Below are 11057 nucleotides of genomic sequence, written 5' to 3'. Positions count from 1 at the left end.
TGAGAGTGACAGAGAAATTCCTCCTCTGACCATTTTGAAACATGGTCTCAAGCTGATGAGTGCTAAAAACCTTGGAAGACATGCTCAGAAATCCTAGTGCCAAACCTATCCTAGGACCAAATCTGATCACCTATGTAATTGCAACATAGTTAGAGTCTGTTACAGGAGTATGGGCCACGTGCAGCTCTTCAGGTGCACATTCACATATGGGTTTGGTCAGCTTAAGTAAGCATGCTTGTGCCCAGAGCAAGAAATATTCTGCCAAGTCGATTTGGATGCTGTAGGACCCATCTCAGAAACAGTGGACTATGCGAAGTTCAGTGGAAAGAGACCCCCTAACTGGAGCAAGAAGGAGACTTGGATCTGGTAGACTGGTTTGCAAAAAATAGGAAACCAAAATAATTGTCCTCTAAGGGCCTGCCCTGGCTCCATTTCACAACGTTCTGCAATTTCTAAACTTAAAAAAAAAAAATAAAAAAAAAACCTGCTACAAAAATACAGCTGCTACAAAGTCAGTTAATGTGCTGCTGGTCTGTTCACATAGCTTGGCTGAAAATGCTGCAAGGCAAAAGTAACAACAAAGATGTGCACCCCTTCCCTTCCTGTTCACCTTAACGAGGTGTGAACTCAAAAGGCTCTGTATGCCATTTAAATGCTACCATTAAGCCTCAGCTATTTTTTTTTTATTAAAAACAATGATGTTACAGTTCCTCAGCAATCCTGTGTATCGAGAGAGGCAAGGCTCTGGGGAAAAAAATTATACTTTGCCATATTATTAAGGACAGTTGAAGAACTGAAGGCAGTCTGTTGTATGGAACGTATAGGAAATTTTATACCTTTTTAGTGCTTCACTCTGTAATCTCCTAATCTTCTTTTAATTTGTTCTGGTGATGATGTGGTTGTGTGGTGATGTTGTGATAGTGCTTCCAACATATTTTAATAGAAGAACAGGATTAAACAAATAAAAGTACATAGTATGAGACTATTAACTAGGCAGAAATAGATGCTGTGCATAAGGATTCTGCAGCTGCTTTCCTGGACAAGGAAAGGGAGACTTGCTGCTGACTAAAATTGTGTATGCCGTATTTCCTCTCCTGTGTTGCTTTATTATCCAAAGTGAAAAATCTGGTCTGCTGTAATCGGTAACAACTTTGCTACTGCTTGCCCAGGCCTCAGGATTTGAGAAATAATTTTACAAAATCTCCTTGAATTCTCCCTTACCGAATATGCCAGAGCAGGGCTGGGAACGAACAGCGCTTGTCCTTGCCACGGCGAGTGGGAAGTCCAGGCTTTGCTTGGCAGTACAAGGAATTACTAACACCAGTCTCTGTAAGCCTGCTGACCAGCACTCCCCATCTCTTTGCCCAGTGCGTTTTACCCTAGACCACAGAGTACTTGCCCGGGGGAAGCAGCAGAAGAAACCATTTTGTGGGTGCCAAACTCAGAGTTATAATTCTGCCTAGTTGCTAGGAAACTATGCAGGAGGCTCTGCAGGGCCAGGAGCCTATAAAGAGCAGCATGGCAAAAGTATGAACTTCCAGAAAAAATGAGCAAGTGTCATGCACATGTGCAAATCGTGGATTTTCCGTGGCGCGTTGCTCAGATGAACCCGAACGGGTTGCTGGAGGAATAGCAAGCGGCACCTTTTTAGCTACAGTAGCCCTTCCCTGAAAAATGTGAAGCTCCTACTTGAAAGCTGGTGGGGCGAGAGCAGTTTTTTACATGTGCAAAATGATGTATTTAGCCAAAGCTACCTGGTTTTCTCAGTTGTCCTGTTATGCATGAGGACGGCTGTACCCTCATGCACACAGCTGAACTGTACTGAGATTCTGCCTACCGCATTGTCGCTTAATGTGATCCTTGTTTACTCGGTCTATTCTGTGACTGAGCTACTCAAAGACTTTACTGTTGAACCATCAATATGCCAGATCCTCTTTCACTCATTTTATTTTCCTGTCCTGTTGATTAGTGAGGAAACCTTGAAAATACAGATATTTTAATAAAGCAAATTATAGAAGCAGCTTTGAAAATAAGTCTTGACAAATTTCTTACAAATCCTGTTATAAAGATGTCAAATAATTCTTTGATTGTTTTTTGTTTTAGTGGAAATTCTGCAAGTAAGTCTACCTCCCTTCAGATTGTTATCTACTCATATCCAGATAAATAACTGAGTACGTAACAATTATCCACAGAGGAAAACTATTTACAGTCTTTCCATGTTTCATCCATTGTGACCATTAAGAAGTATCAAGTATACAGATGTATAACCTCAGAAGACCAAAAAAATCCAGAATCAACAGAACTTAAGGTCAGCCTGTTACAAAATATAAGTGCCTTTGATTGTATTTATGGAAAAGCAAGCCATAATCAAGACATGCTAGTGCTATACAATTGAGAAATCAAAGGCAATGGAAATGATACGTAACATAATATTTGAACTTAAAAATATGTTCAAGAAAGTTGCGTATGAGAAACAATCTAGGCTTAAACTAAACTGAGTAACTATGGCAGCTTTGGGTAACATAATTTTTCTTTCTAAAAGACTGCAATATCCATTGCTTTCCCCGATGCCATTATTTCTCTTATTTAACATAATATAAAAAGTTCCTGTTTGCTAAATCACCTGCAGAGTTAGGCTTAGTAACTATACAGGCTCAACAAAAACAAACAACAAAAAAGGGAAAGCTGCAGAGAGTAATGGGCCTGTCTACTATAACTTGAATCTTTGTCAGCAGTCACAACAGCAGCACCAAAATTAAACCTAAGGAGCAACAAAGAGCCTGGAAATCTATCATGAAATATTGCCAAAGTTCTTGTAACAAACTCTGTTAAGCATTGATGACCAGCGCAAATCGTTAATTGTCTGTGACTCTCTGATTCAAAGCTTGAATTCTATACCAAAGAAAAAAAAATTTAAAAAAGTTTAAAAAATCAACACCCACAGGTTCCTTCCGGCATGGAGAAAGGTCTGCTCTCCACTCGACTGACTGGCTGTCATAAAGTTTACAAAATCTGTGCCACACATAGCATGAACAATCGTTTCCCCAATTCACCAAACAGACAAATTTGTAACTTAATTTTTCTAGGTTTGGTTTCTTCATAAAAGAACCAGAAAAACCCCACAGTGATTGTTCTTAAGTCTGAAAGCTTCTTTTTTTTTTTTCCTATTTCATGGCAATTTGTGCTTCATTCTAGGCATAGAATGTATTTTTAGAGCTTAGAATGTTTTGGTTTTGAATCAAACAAAAGAAAATTGACTTTCTGAGAGGCCCTCCTGTTCCCAGCAATGGTCTCCAAGCAATTACGAAGATTCTTTAGAGTTTGTACTTGGCAAACAATTTTTAGCAGGAAGGAATGTATTTGTTATCTGGCTGATTAAAACTCTTCACACACTTTCGCCTCATGCAGTTTTATTTATTTCATTGCAAGTGCCTGAATTCTGTAGGAATTCTGTAGCTTTAGACGCGAAATCCTTCCTCTGCGAGGTGCCTTACTGCCTTCAGGTTTGGACTAGAGAACAATTCCTCCGGAGTGAAGTTAATCCTGCAGGGAGGGAGTCGTGTGATGTGACAGTTTACAAAAGGCATCTGGAGCCACGAAATCACATAACCTGTCTGCAAAAGCCTTTCATTGAAGTATGTGTGAAGAAATGTACTCGGCAAGCGTGGCCTGTGAGGGCTAAACGAAAGTATTTTGGTACTCATGTTAAAATTTAAGATGCGGTAGCAAGCGATTTAACGCTTCCACTCTCCCAGCCGACGTTCATCATCCCGTCCAGGGCCCGGCGCGTGCCCTGCTTGGTAGGATTGTCGTTACACCCTTAGTCCTCCCGAGAGGGTCGGGGGACTTGATACGAACGCACGCAGCAAGAAACCGAAATCGAGCCAGCGGCGGCCCCACCACCGCGCTGCCCGTGCTCACCCGCGCCCGCGGCAGCCTCTTTCTTTCTGGCAGCGTTCGAGATGCAGCCTGCGGGCAACCCGCCGCCCGCTGCCGCCCCACGGGGGAACCGCGGCGCTGCCGACCTCCGGGGTGACACCGGCTCCCGCCGCCCGGGCCCCCCCGCCGGGCTGCCCTGCGCAGAGACCGGACCGGACCGGACCGGACCCGCCCGCCGGCCCCGCGGCCGCCGCTGCCGGGCGCCCCCGCCACGAGCTGCCTGCCCCGCCCCGCCCCGCCCCGCGCTCCCCATTGGCTGTCGCCCTCCTAATATGCAAATAGCCGCGGCGGCACCGCTGCGTGCGGCAGCCGCCAGGCGGAAGCGGAGAGCCGCGCAATCCGCGCCGGCGGCGACAGGCGACCGGCGGCGACAGGCGACCGGCGGCGGAGCCTGTCGCCGAGGCCGCAAGGAGGCCCGGGCCGCCTCCGGTCGCCCGCACCGCCCGCCCGCTCCGCGCAGCGCCCGGCGGGGGGGAGGGGAGGGGTGGGGGGACGCGTGCAGCGACGCGCAGAGGCCGTGACATACACATCTATATGTATATATATTTTATAGATACGTGTATGTGTGTGTATATATATATATAAAAGTACAAAAAAAAAACCCTAAAATTTTTTTCTTGGACCGCGTTCAAGTCGGTCGCCCCCGAAACGTGCTCTCCAACCTGGCGGCTCGGAGGAGGAAGGACGACTGGGAAGAGAGGAGGAGGAGCGGGGGCGGGGGGGCTGCCCGCTGCCCGCAGGCTGTGATTTCACCGCCTCTTCCCTCGCTCCGGCCAAGAATTTTCATCCCGTTCCGTGTCGAGCAAAAAAACGGCAACAAAATAAACCCAAAACAAACCCAAAAGCCAGACTGAGCAAATAATAATACTCCCCCCAAAAAAACAAAACAACAACAGCAGACAAAACAAAAACCAAACCCCACCTCAAAACAAGGCAGAAGGCCACTTCTGGAAATAAAAAATAAAAAAAAAACAAGAAAAAGACCCCAACACACCGAGTCCTTGAGAAAAGAATAGATTTGTTTCCCGGAAAATGTGAAGTCAACGGCCCGGTGGTGTGTGTTAAAGATTTCAAGATCTCGTTTATTTAATGCAATACACTGCAATGGTACGTGGTGCTTAAAATGATTTTGTTATATATATATAATTTTTTTTTTTTAACTTGCTTGACTCTTGTTTTGTAATTCCTCTCAGGCTGAGATCGTGTCTCTGTGGTTTCAAAGTGGATGTTATACCCTCTTCTTAAATGCTGATATCCCTTCTGCTTTGCAGGATGAGATATAAGTGGTGGATTGTTTATATTTTGCTTTTTTGGCAGCTTTTGTATATGGGTCACACTTTTGTGCCAGGAATCAGTTGATGGGAGTTTGCGTCCAAAAGTGCTGAACTTGGCACATTTCCTGCTTCAACTTTTCCCCCCTCCCCCTTCTTCTCTGGCAGGCAACTATCAGTTAAATGCTGGAAAGGATTAATGCAAATACTACTTTATTTGTACCTTGCAGACAGTTTTTTCCCCCTCTTTCTTGTTGCTGTAGAGATTGCTTCTTTATTCACGTTTTAATACAGTATTTTCTCTCTGGCTGTCTTGGTGGTTTTCATAGTTAATGGACTGCAGTGTTAATGTATAATGTTGAGGAAGTGGCATTGCTGTTGTGTATGGTCTGCTCCATAAATTGTCTGGAGGCTTGTGCTGGTCTCTTTCACGCTATATTGCAGGATGCAGTGTTCGGGTGGCATTTCTGGCTTGTTTTTTAAAGTTACTTTAGAGGGTTTCTTTTTGTTCCTTTTTTTTGCCTTTTTTCACTGCCTTTTTGTTGTGGGACCTGTGTGTGTATTTTAATTCATTCCTTTCTCTTGCGTGTCTGTGTGTATGTGTGTGTGTGTGTGTGTCTGTCTGCTTTCCCTCTTGTCCTCTCTTCGCCTGTGTGTCTGGGCCACATTTTAATGCACAATATCCCATCCATTAAGTTGTGGTTGAATGCGGAGTGTGTGAGGACTTGGCAGCTCTCAGGTTGAAGGGGGCGGGGAAGCCAGTTTCGACTCTGACACAAGATGCCGATGTGGCGTGATCTGAATTATTATTAGGGCTGCGAACATGGCCATCTTCTCCTCCCGCTGCTGGAAAGCGCTGCCATTGAACTTGAGACGGGACAGACAAGATCTCCAACTTTTTTTTTTTTTTTTAAAGTACAGTAGCTGGCAGGGAAAAGGCGCCAAAACACACAAGATTAACTCATAATGTTCTCTGAAGCGGTTTTGAGCTGTAACGTGTACGTTTTTAGCTTTGAATCACAAGAAAAAAAATAAAGCACTTTTATAACTCTAATTTGGGCAGACATTTAAATCCAGCTTCTACACACCGCCCCCACCCCTCAATATTCTCAAAATCTGGCAAGTGATATAAACTGTCAGAAAAGGTGGTGCCAAAATTTTATTGTTGTTGTTGCTGCTGTTTATGTCCAGGGCATTTAAGATCAGCAAATGTGAATTATTAAAGAATTTACTGTATTGGGATAAGAGGGTTTCATGCCTTTGTAAGGCTGAGAATGTGACCCGCAGTGAGGACAAAAACTGCACAGTTGTGTAACCCAAAACGTTGTGGTTTACAGCTTTACACTTGAGGTTTGATGTTTTCATTTGCTGGTCTGGGAGCTGTGGAAAGCTCAAGTATTATAGTCCCCCATCAAACCATATGTGGACAGGGGTCAAGCGCGTGCACCCTTCATACGTGTGTGTGTCTGTATAGAGTCAATAGTGTGTTTCTTTACTTTTGGTTGTATATATGCACACTTTCTATCTGATCATACACATACACAGTTTATATACAGTGTGTGTTTCTTCTCATCAACCAGAAACAAACAACAAAAAGTGCTAGTGAATATTATGATACATATATTTATAGGTGTAATACTACACTGACTTAGAAGTTTTACTGATTGCTGTTTGCATTTTAAGTCATAAGTACCTTACAATTCAGCCGCATATGAAATGTATCGAGACCCCATAAACCAATGTATTATCAGTTTGCTTATTTAACTAGTTATGTTTGTTCCCTAAATGTTTTCTACCCAACTTTCTGTGCATATACATATGTTTATATATACATATATATCTATATGCGCACACAGTACCCCTGTACATAAGAAAACTGACCACGGCTCTGGTTATGCCAGAGACATGAAACTTTACTTTGTAGTTCAATATGATGGTACAAGAAGTCTTGCAAGGCATGAAGACTAGTCATACAGATAGAATCGCCATTAGATAACATTATGATAATATAGTATGGTTTAGGTTATTTGTTACACATAGTTCACATAAACTATACTGTATTTGTGCTGCTCAGTATTTATGTATGTACCTAAGTAACTGTATATCCAATGGACATGTATCTGAATGGCATTTTCTAACAAAGGGTAAAAAAGAAGTTAACAGTATTGCTATTAAACTAGATACAAAAAACACTGTAAAGCTTGTATTTTGGATCACAGAGACCTCAAGTAAAAGTTTTGGAGCTGGTTCTCAGTTATCGAATCTTTTAGATGAAATGCCATATGCCAGAATCAATTGTTTCTGATTTTCACAAAAAGACTACTGGAATTTTCAGGAAAATTTGATTTCTCAGAAGTTCAGTATGTGTATGTTTAGATAGTCGGCCAAACTGCCCGCTTGTATCCTGAGAGGATCTTAGGCTGCACACTTCAGCATTATCAATACTTTTCTCTTTGATTTTTGATGCATAATAATGGTCTTGTGCTCCAAAACTTGAAATAGTTGAGCAGTTGTCCGGCCAAAGGGCATCAGCTGAAATTCTGCTTTAGGAAGGACATAGGTGGCCTAACTGGCCTTTCCACTTTTTAATGTTGTTATCTCTGAAGTCCAAGGGCAGTGCCGTTTTGCAGCATCTGGTAAAGTTTGTGAGCAATGTCTGTGAGGAAGAGAGGGAAAAACCAGGCTTTTCAGTGCAAGTCTGGCAGACCAGGATCTGCACCGCTGGCAGAAAACTGCTCTGGGGAGCTAGGGTGGGTGGTGGGGAGCGAGCCCATCTGCCCATGGTGTCAAAAAGCCTTTCTGGTTCTTTCCTGAGATGAGCTGTCACAGATCCTGCAGTGTGGGCAGTGGATGTCCCTCCATCCCAGCCACCCTGGCCAGACGTGGATGGGAGGCATGGGTGGGGGAGCGTGGGGGCAGCCCCCCCCTCTGGAGGGTGCATGCTCTCAGGGAGATTCACACATAGTTTTAGTATTTGCCACTTACTGGTGTGAAAGGTGCCTTTTCTTCCTGAAGGCACATTTTTGTTGCAGGAAGTTTTCTAGCACCCGTGTGCCCAGCTGTGCGTGTGTCCAGGCGTGCTCATATCGCATCCTGCCTGAGGGCAAGATCCCTCAGGCCATCCTGGACCCATGGAGCTCGTGGTGTCTCTCACCATGAAGGTCAGATGGTGACGCTTATTTTCTTAATTGCCCACATTGAAATGATAGCTGAACTTCACAGCGTGGAGGTTGGCATAGCTCTGGCAGTGAGGACAAAAAGCAACTGTCCCCCAGCCCAGAGCTTCAAGGTCTTGTCTTCTTGCAGCAGTAGCACAGTTTTTAGCGTGTGGGATGGGACAGAAGGGTTTTTAGGGGGATGGGGAGTTAATGCAAGCCAGGACTTGAAAGCAATTGAACCACTTTCCCACAAGGTCTCCCGGCATGCCAGGGCCCAGCCACTGTGGCTGCTGTTGTTGCTGCATTAATACCATGTTTCTCCAGGCTAACCCATTTCCCACATACCTATTTACGTACCTCTGCAAGGAAGTGGTAGAGAGTTGCCCTTTTTTATTATTTTAATGGAGTTCTTTCTCTGCTCTGGAAAGAATCTTTAGCTTGCTTTCCTGTTAAAGGAGCCTGGCAGGGGGGTGGGTGGGATGGGGGTGTGTGTGTGTGTGTGTGTGTGTGTGTCTATGTAGGCGTGTGTAGATGTGTGTGTGTGTGGAGGGTTCTCCCAGGACAAAGTCTCCCTCCTGTATGGGTTCCCACTGAGATTAAGCAGGAGGAACAGAGCCACAGCATGGCTTTTGGGTGTCCAGCTGCTTTCACTGATGCATTGGGAGCCTGTGGGTCAAACTGGAGGCAAACCCATGGCAACCTGCACCATGCCTGCCTCGCCTCCTAGGTCATGAGATGATGCTAGAGAAGATGCTGCTTGAGCCATGCTGGCCAGGCAGCTCCATTTCCCTCAGGAGGCCTTCACATGAGGGACCTACTCAATCCTGGCCAGCAGACTGGCTCTGGGGTGGGTCTGGCTTTGCCGTGATCCCCAGCAGCGCTATTCTGGGGGGTACTGGCACATGCTACAGGGCTGGCTGCACTCAGCCCCACCTTGTCCGCTCTGGGTAGGGATGCAAACCCACCCTCAGCTGGTTCCTGTGGGGATGCAAACCCAATATCATCCTGACTCCACACCCCCTTGCAGTAGCAAGGGCTGCAGAAAGTGCCCAGCTTGGTGTCTGCCCTTACCTTGCTCCATTTGCTTTTTCCTGCTTGCCCCTCCTCGCTCCTGGGACCTTGCCAGATGGTTCTTGCTTTTAGTGCACAGGTCTCTAGCGCAAAGCGGTCCCTTGGCCAGGACCTGGGAGGGAGTGGGGCCTTCTGCAAGCCCTGCCAGGGAAAGGGAGGACTTCTCACATCTGTGCAGCTCACAGGGGCAGCCTTGCTGGGGTGTTGGGGGCTTGCCTGGATCCTCACGGAGGGCTGCGAGAGAGAAGGGGAACGGAGGGGCGTTATTACAGTTTTAAATCAGGTCCACAATAACGGCTTGTTGTGTAAGAGTTCAAGCGCTCAAAGAGGTGTGTTCAAGGACATCAGTGCATTTGTGCCAAGGGGAATGTCTTTTATGGTAAATTAACTCCAGTTAAATTGAATATTTATTCAAAGGGAAACTCCAGTATTTAAAGCTGGTGTTATCAGCTTTTTGCAGTGTCTGGGTAAAGGAAAAGATGATAGGATTTGGGGAGTATTCTACACCAGATATGAAAATAAATTTTGCTCATTGTGGTTAACCCCGAGTTTGCCTCATCCCTTCTTGCCTAAGCGTATGCTCTGAACTTGTCACTTATCAATGTGGTCTGTACAAGGGAAAAACCGTGGCTGTTGCTTGAACCCTGTAAATCTGAGGGAACTGGGCAAGTGCAGCCAGAAACCGAGCTGCGGGGATGCGGCGTGGATTCTGCAAGGGTTAACGCGTTGGGCTTTTGCTGTTTCCTTTGACGTTACCTGTCTTGTACGGGCTCTCTCTTTCCCCCGCCCACCCCCCTCCTTCTTTTGGTTTGTAAATTTATGGGAATTGCAGCTGGTAGACTTGGCAAGCTCCCCTCATTAAGAGCCCTCTTTGAAAATGGGCTGTGTTTGAGCATTTCCCTAATGAGGACAGGACGGGGTTAAAAAGTGACCATTTCATGGTTGACTTGAACCTGCCTGCTTTCCTTGATGTGTCGTTGTGAAATGCCTGACGTGAATAAACTCTCACTTCGGGCAAGGAGGAAGTCAGCGGTCCCTCCGGGGCGCCGCCGGGGGCTGCGCACCGGCACCGGGGGGCAGCGCCGGTGCCGCTCAGCCGCTCCTTCCCGCAGGCGGCAGCGGCAGTGCTGGGGGGCGGGGGGAGTGGCACGCACCGAGCACCCCCCCGGCCGTGCGCCGCATCGCAGCCCTCCTCACAGGAGCAGAAATAAGTTTCGTTCACTACTTTCCCCCCCTTCCGCAGCTCCCCTGGTAAAAGCTGCACCGGGAGAATGGAACCAGACCCCGCGCCCTATTGCTGCCCGCAGCCGGGACTCCCCCGCCGGCGCCCGGTATCAGCCTGCGGGCGCGGGGACGGCAGTTACCGGCGGTGCCGGGCAGGGTCCCCCCCGCTTTGAGGGGGCGGACTGCCCTCCCCCGTACCCCCTGCGGCGGGGCGGGGGCCGCCAAGGGGGCAGGGGGGGCGTCCGCACCCCGCCGCCGGTGACAAATTCGTACCCCGAAAGGAGGAGAAGGAAAATAAACCTCCTGCAGACGGCAGCGCCCCCCCCCCCCCCCCCCCGCGGTCTTCCCGCCTCCCCCCCCCCCTCCGCAACTTTCTCGCACCAGAAGAGAGGGA

At 46.9% G+C, this 11057-nt stretch overlaps 1 long non-coding RNA gene across 1 annotated transcript; it reads right to left on the bottom strand.

Moving 5' to 3' along the window:
* Positions 1-3393: 3393 nt before the first annotated feature.
* LOC143172641 (uncharacterized) lies at positions 3394-4082 on the bottom strand. The gene is made up of 2 exons (XR_012997380.1): positions 3922-4082; positions 3394-3543 (listed from the first exon to the last, which is right to left on the bottom strand). It is a non-coding gene; the product is annotated as an uncharacterized LOC143172641 (long non-coding RNA).
* Between the last annotated feature and the right edge of the window lie 6975 nt (positions 4083-11057).

This window comes from Aptenodytes patagonicus, chromosome Z (genome assembly GCF_965638725.1).
Source record: "Aptenodytes patagonicus chromosome Z, bAptPat1.pri.cur, whole genome shotgun sequence".
NCBI classification, from domain to species: Eukaryota; Metazoa; Chordata; class Aves; order Sphenisciformes; family Spheniscidae; genus Aptenodytes; species Aptenodytes patagonicus.
This window is presented reverse-complemented; position numbering and strand designations above follow the sequence as displayed.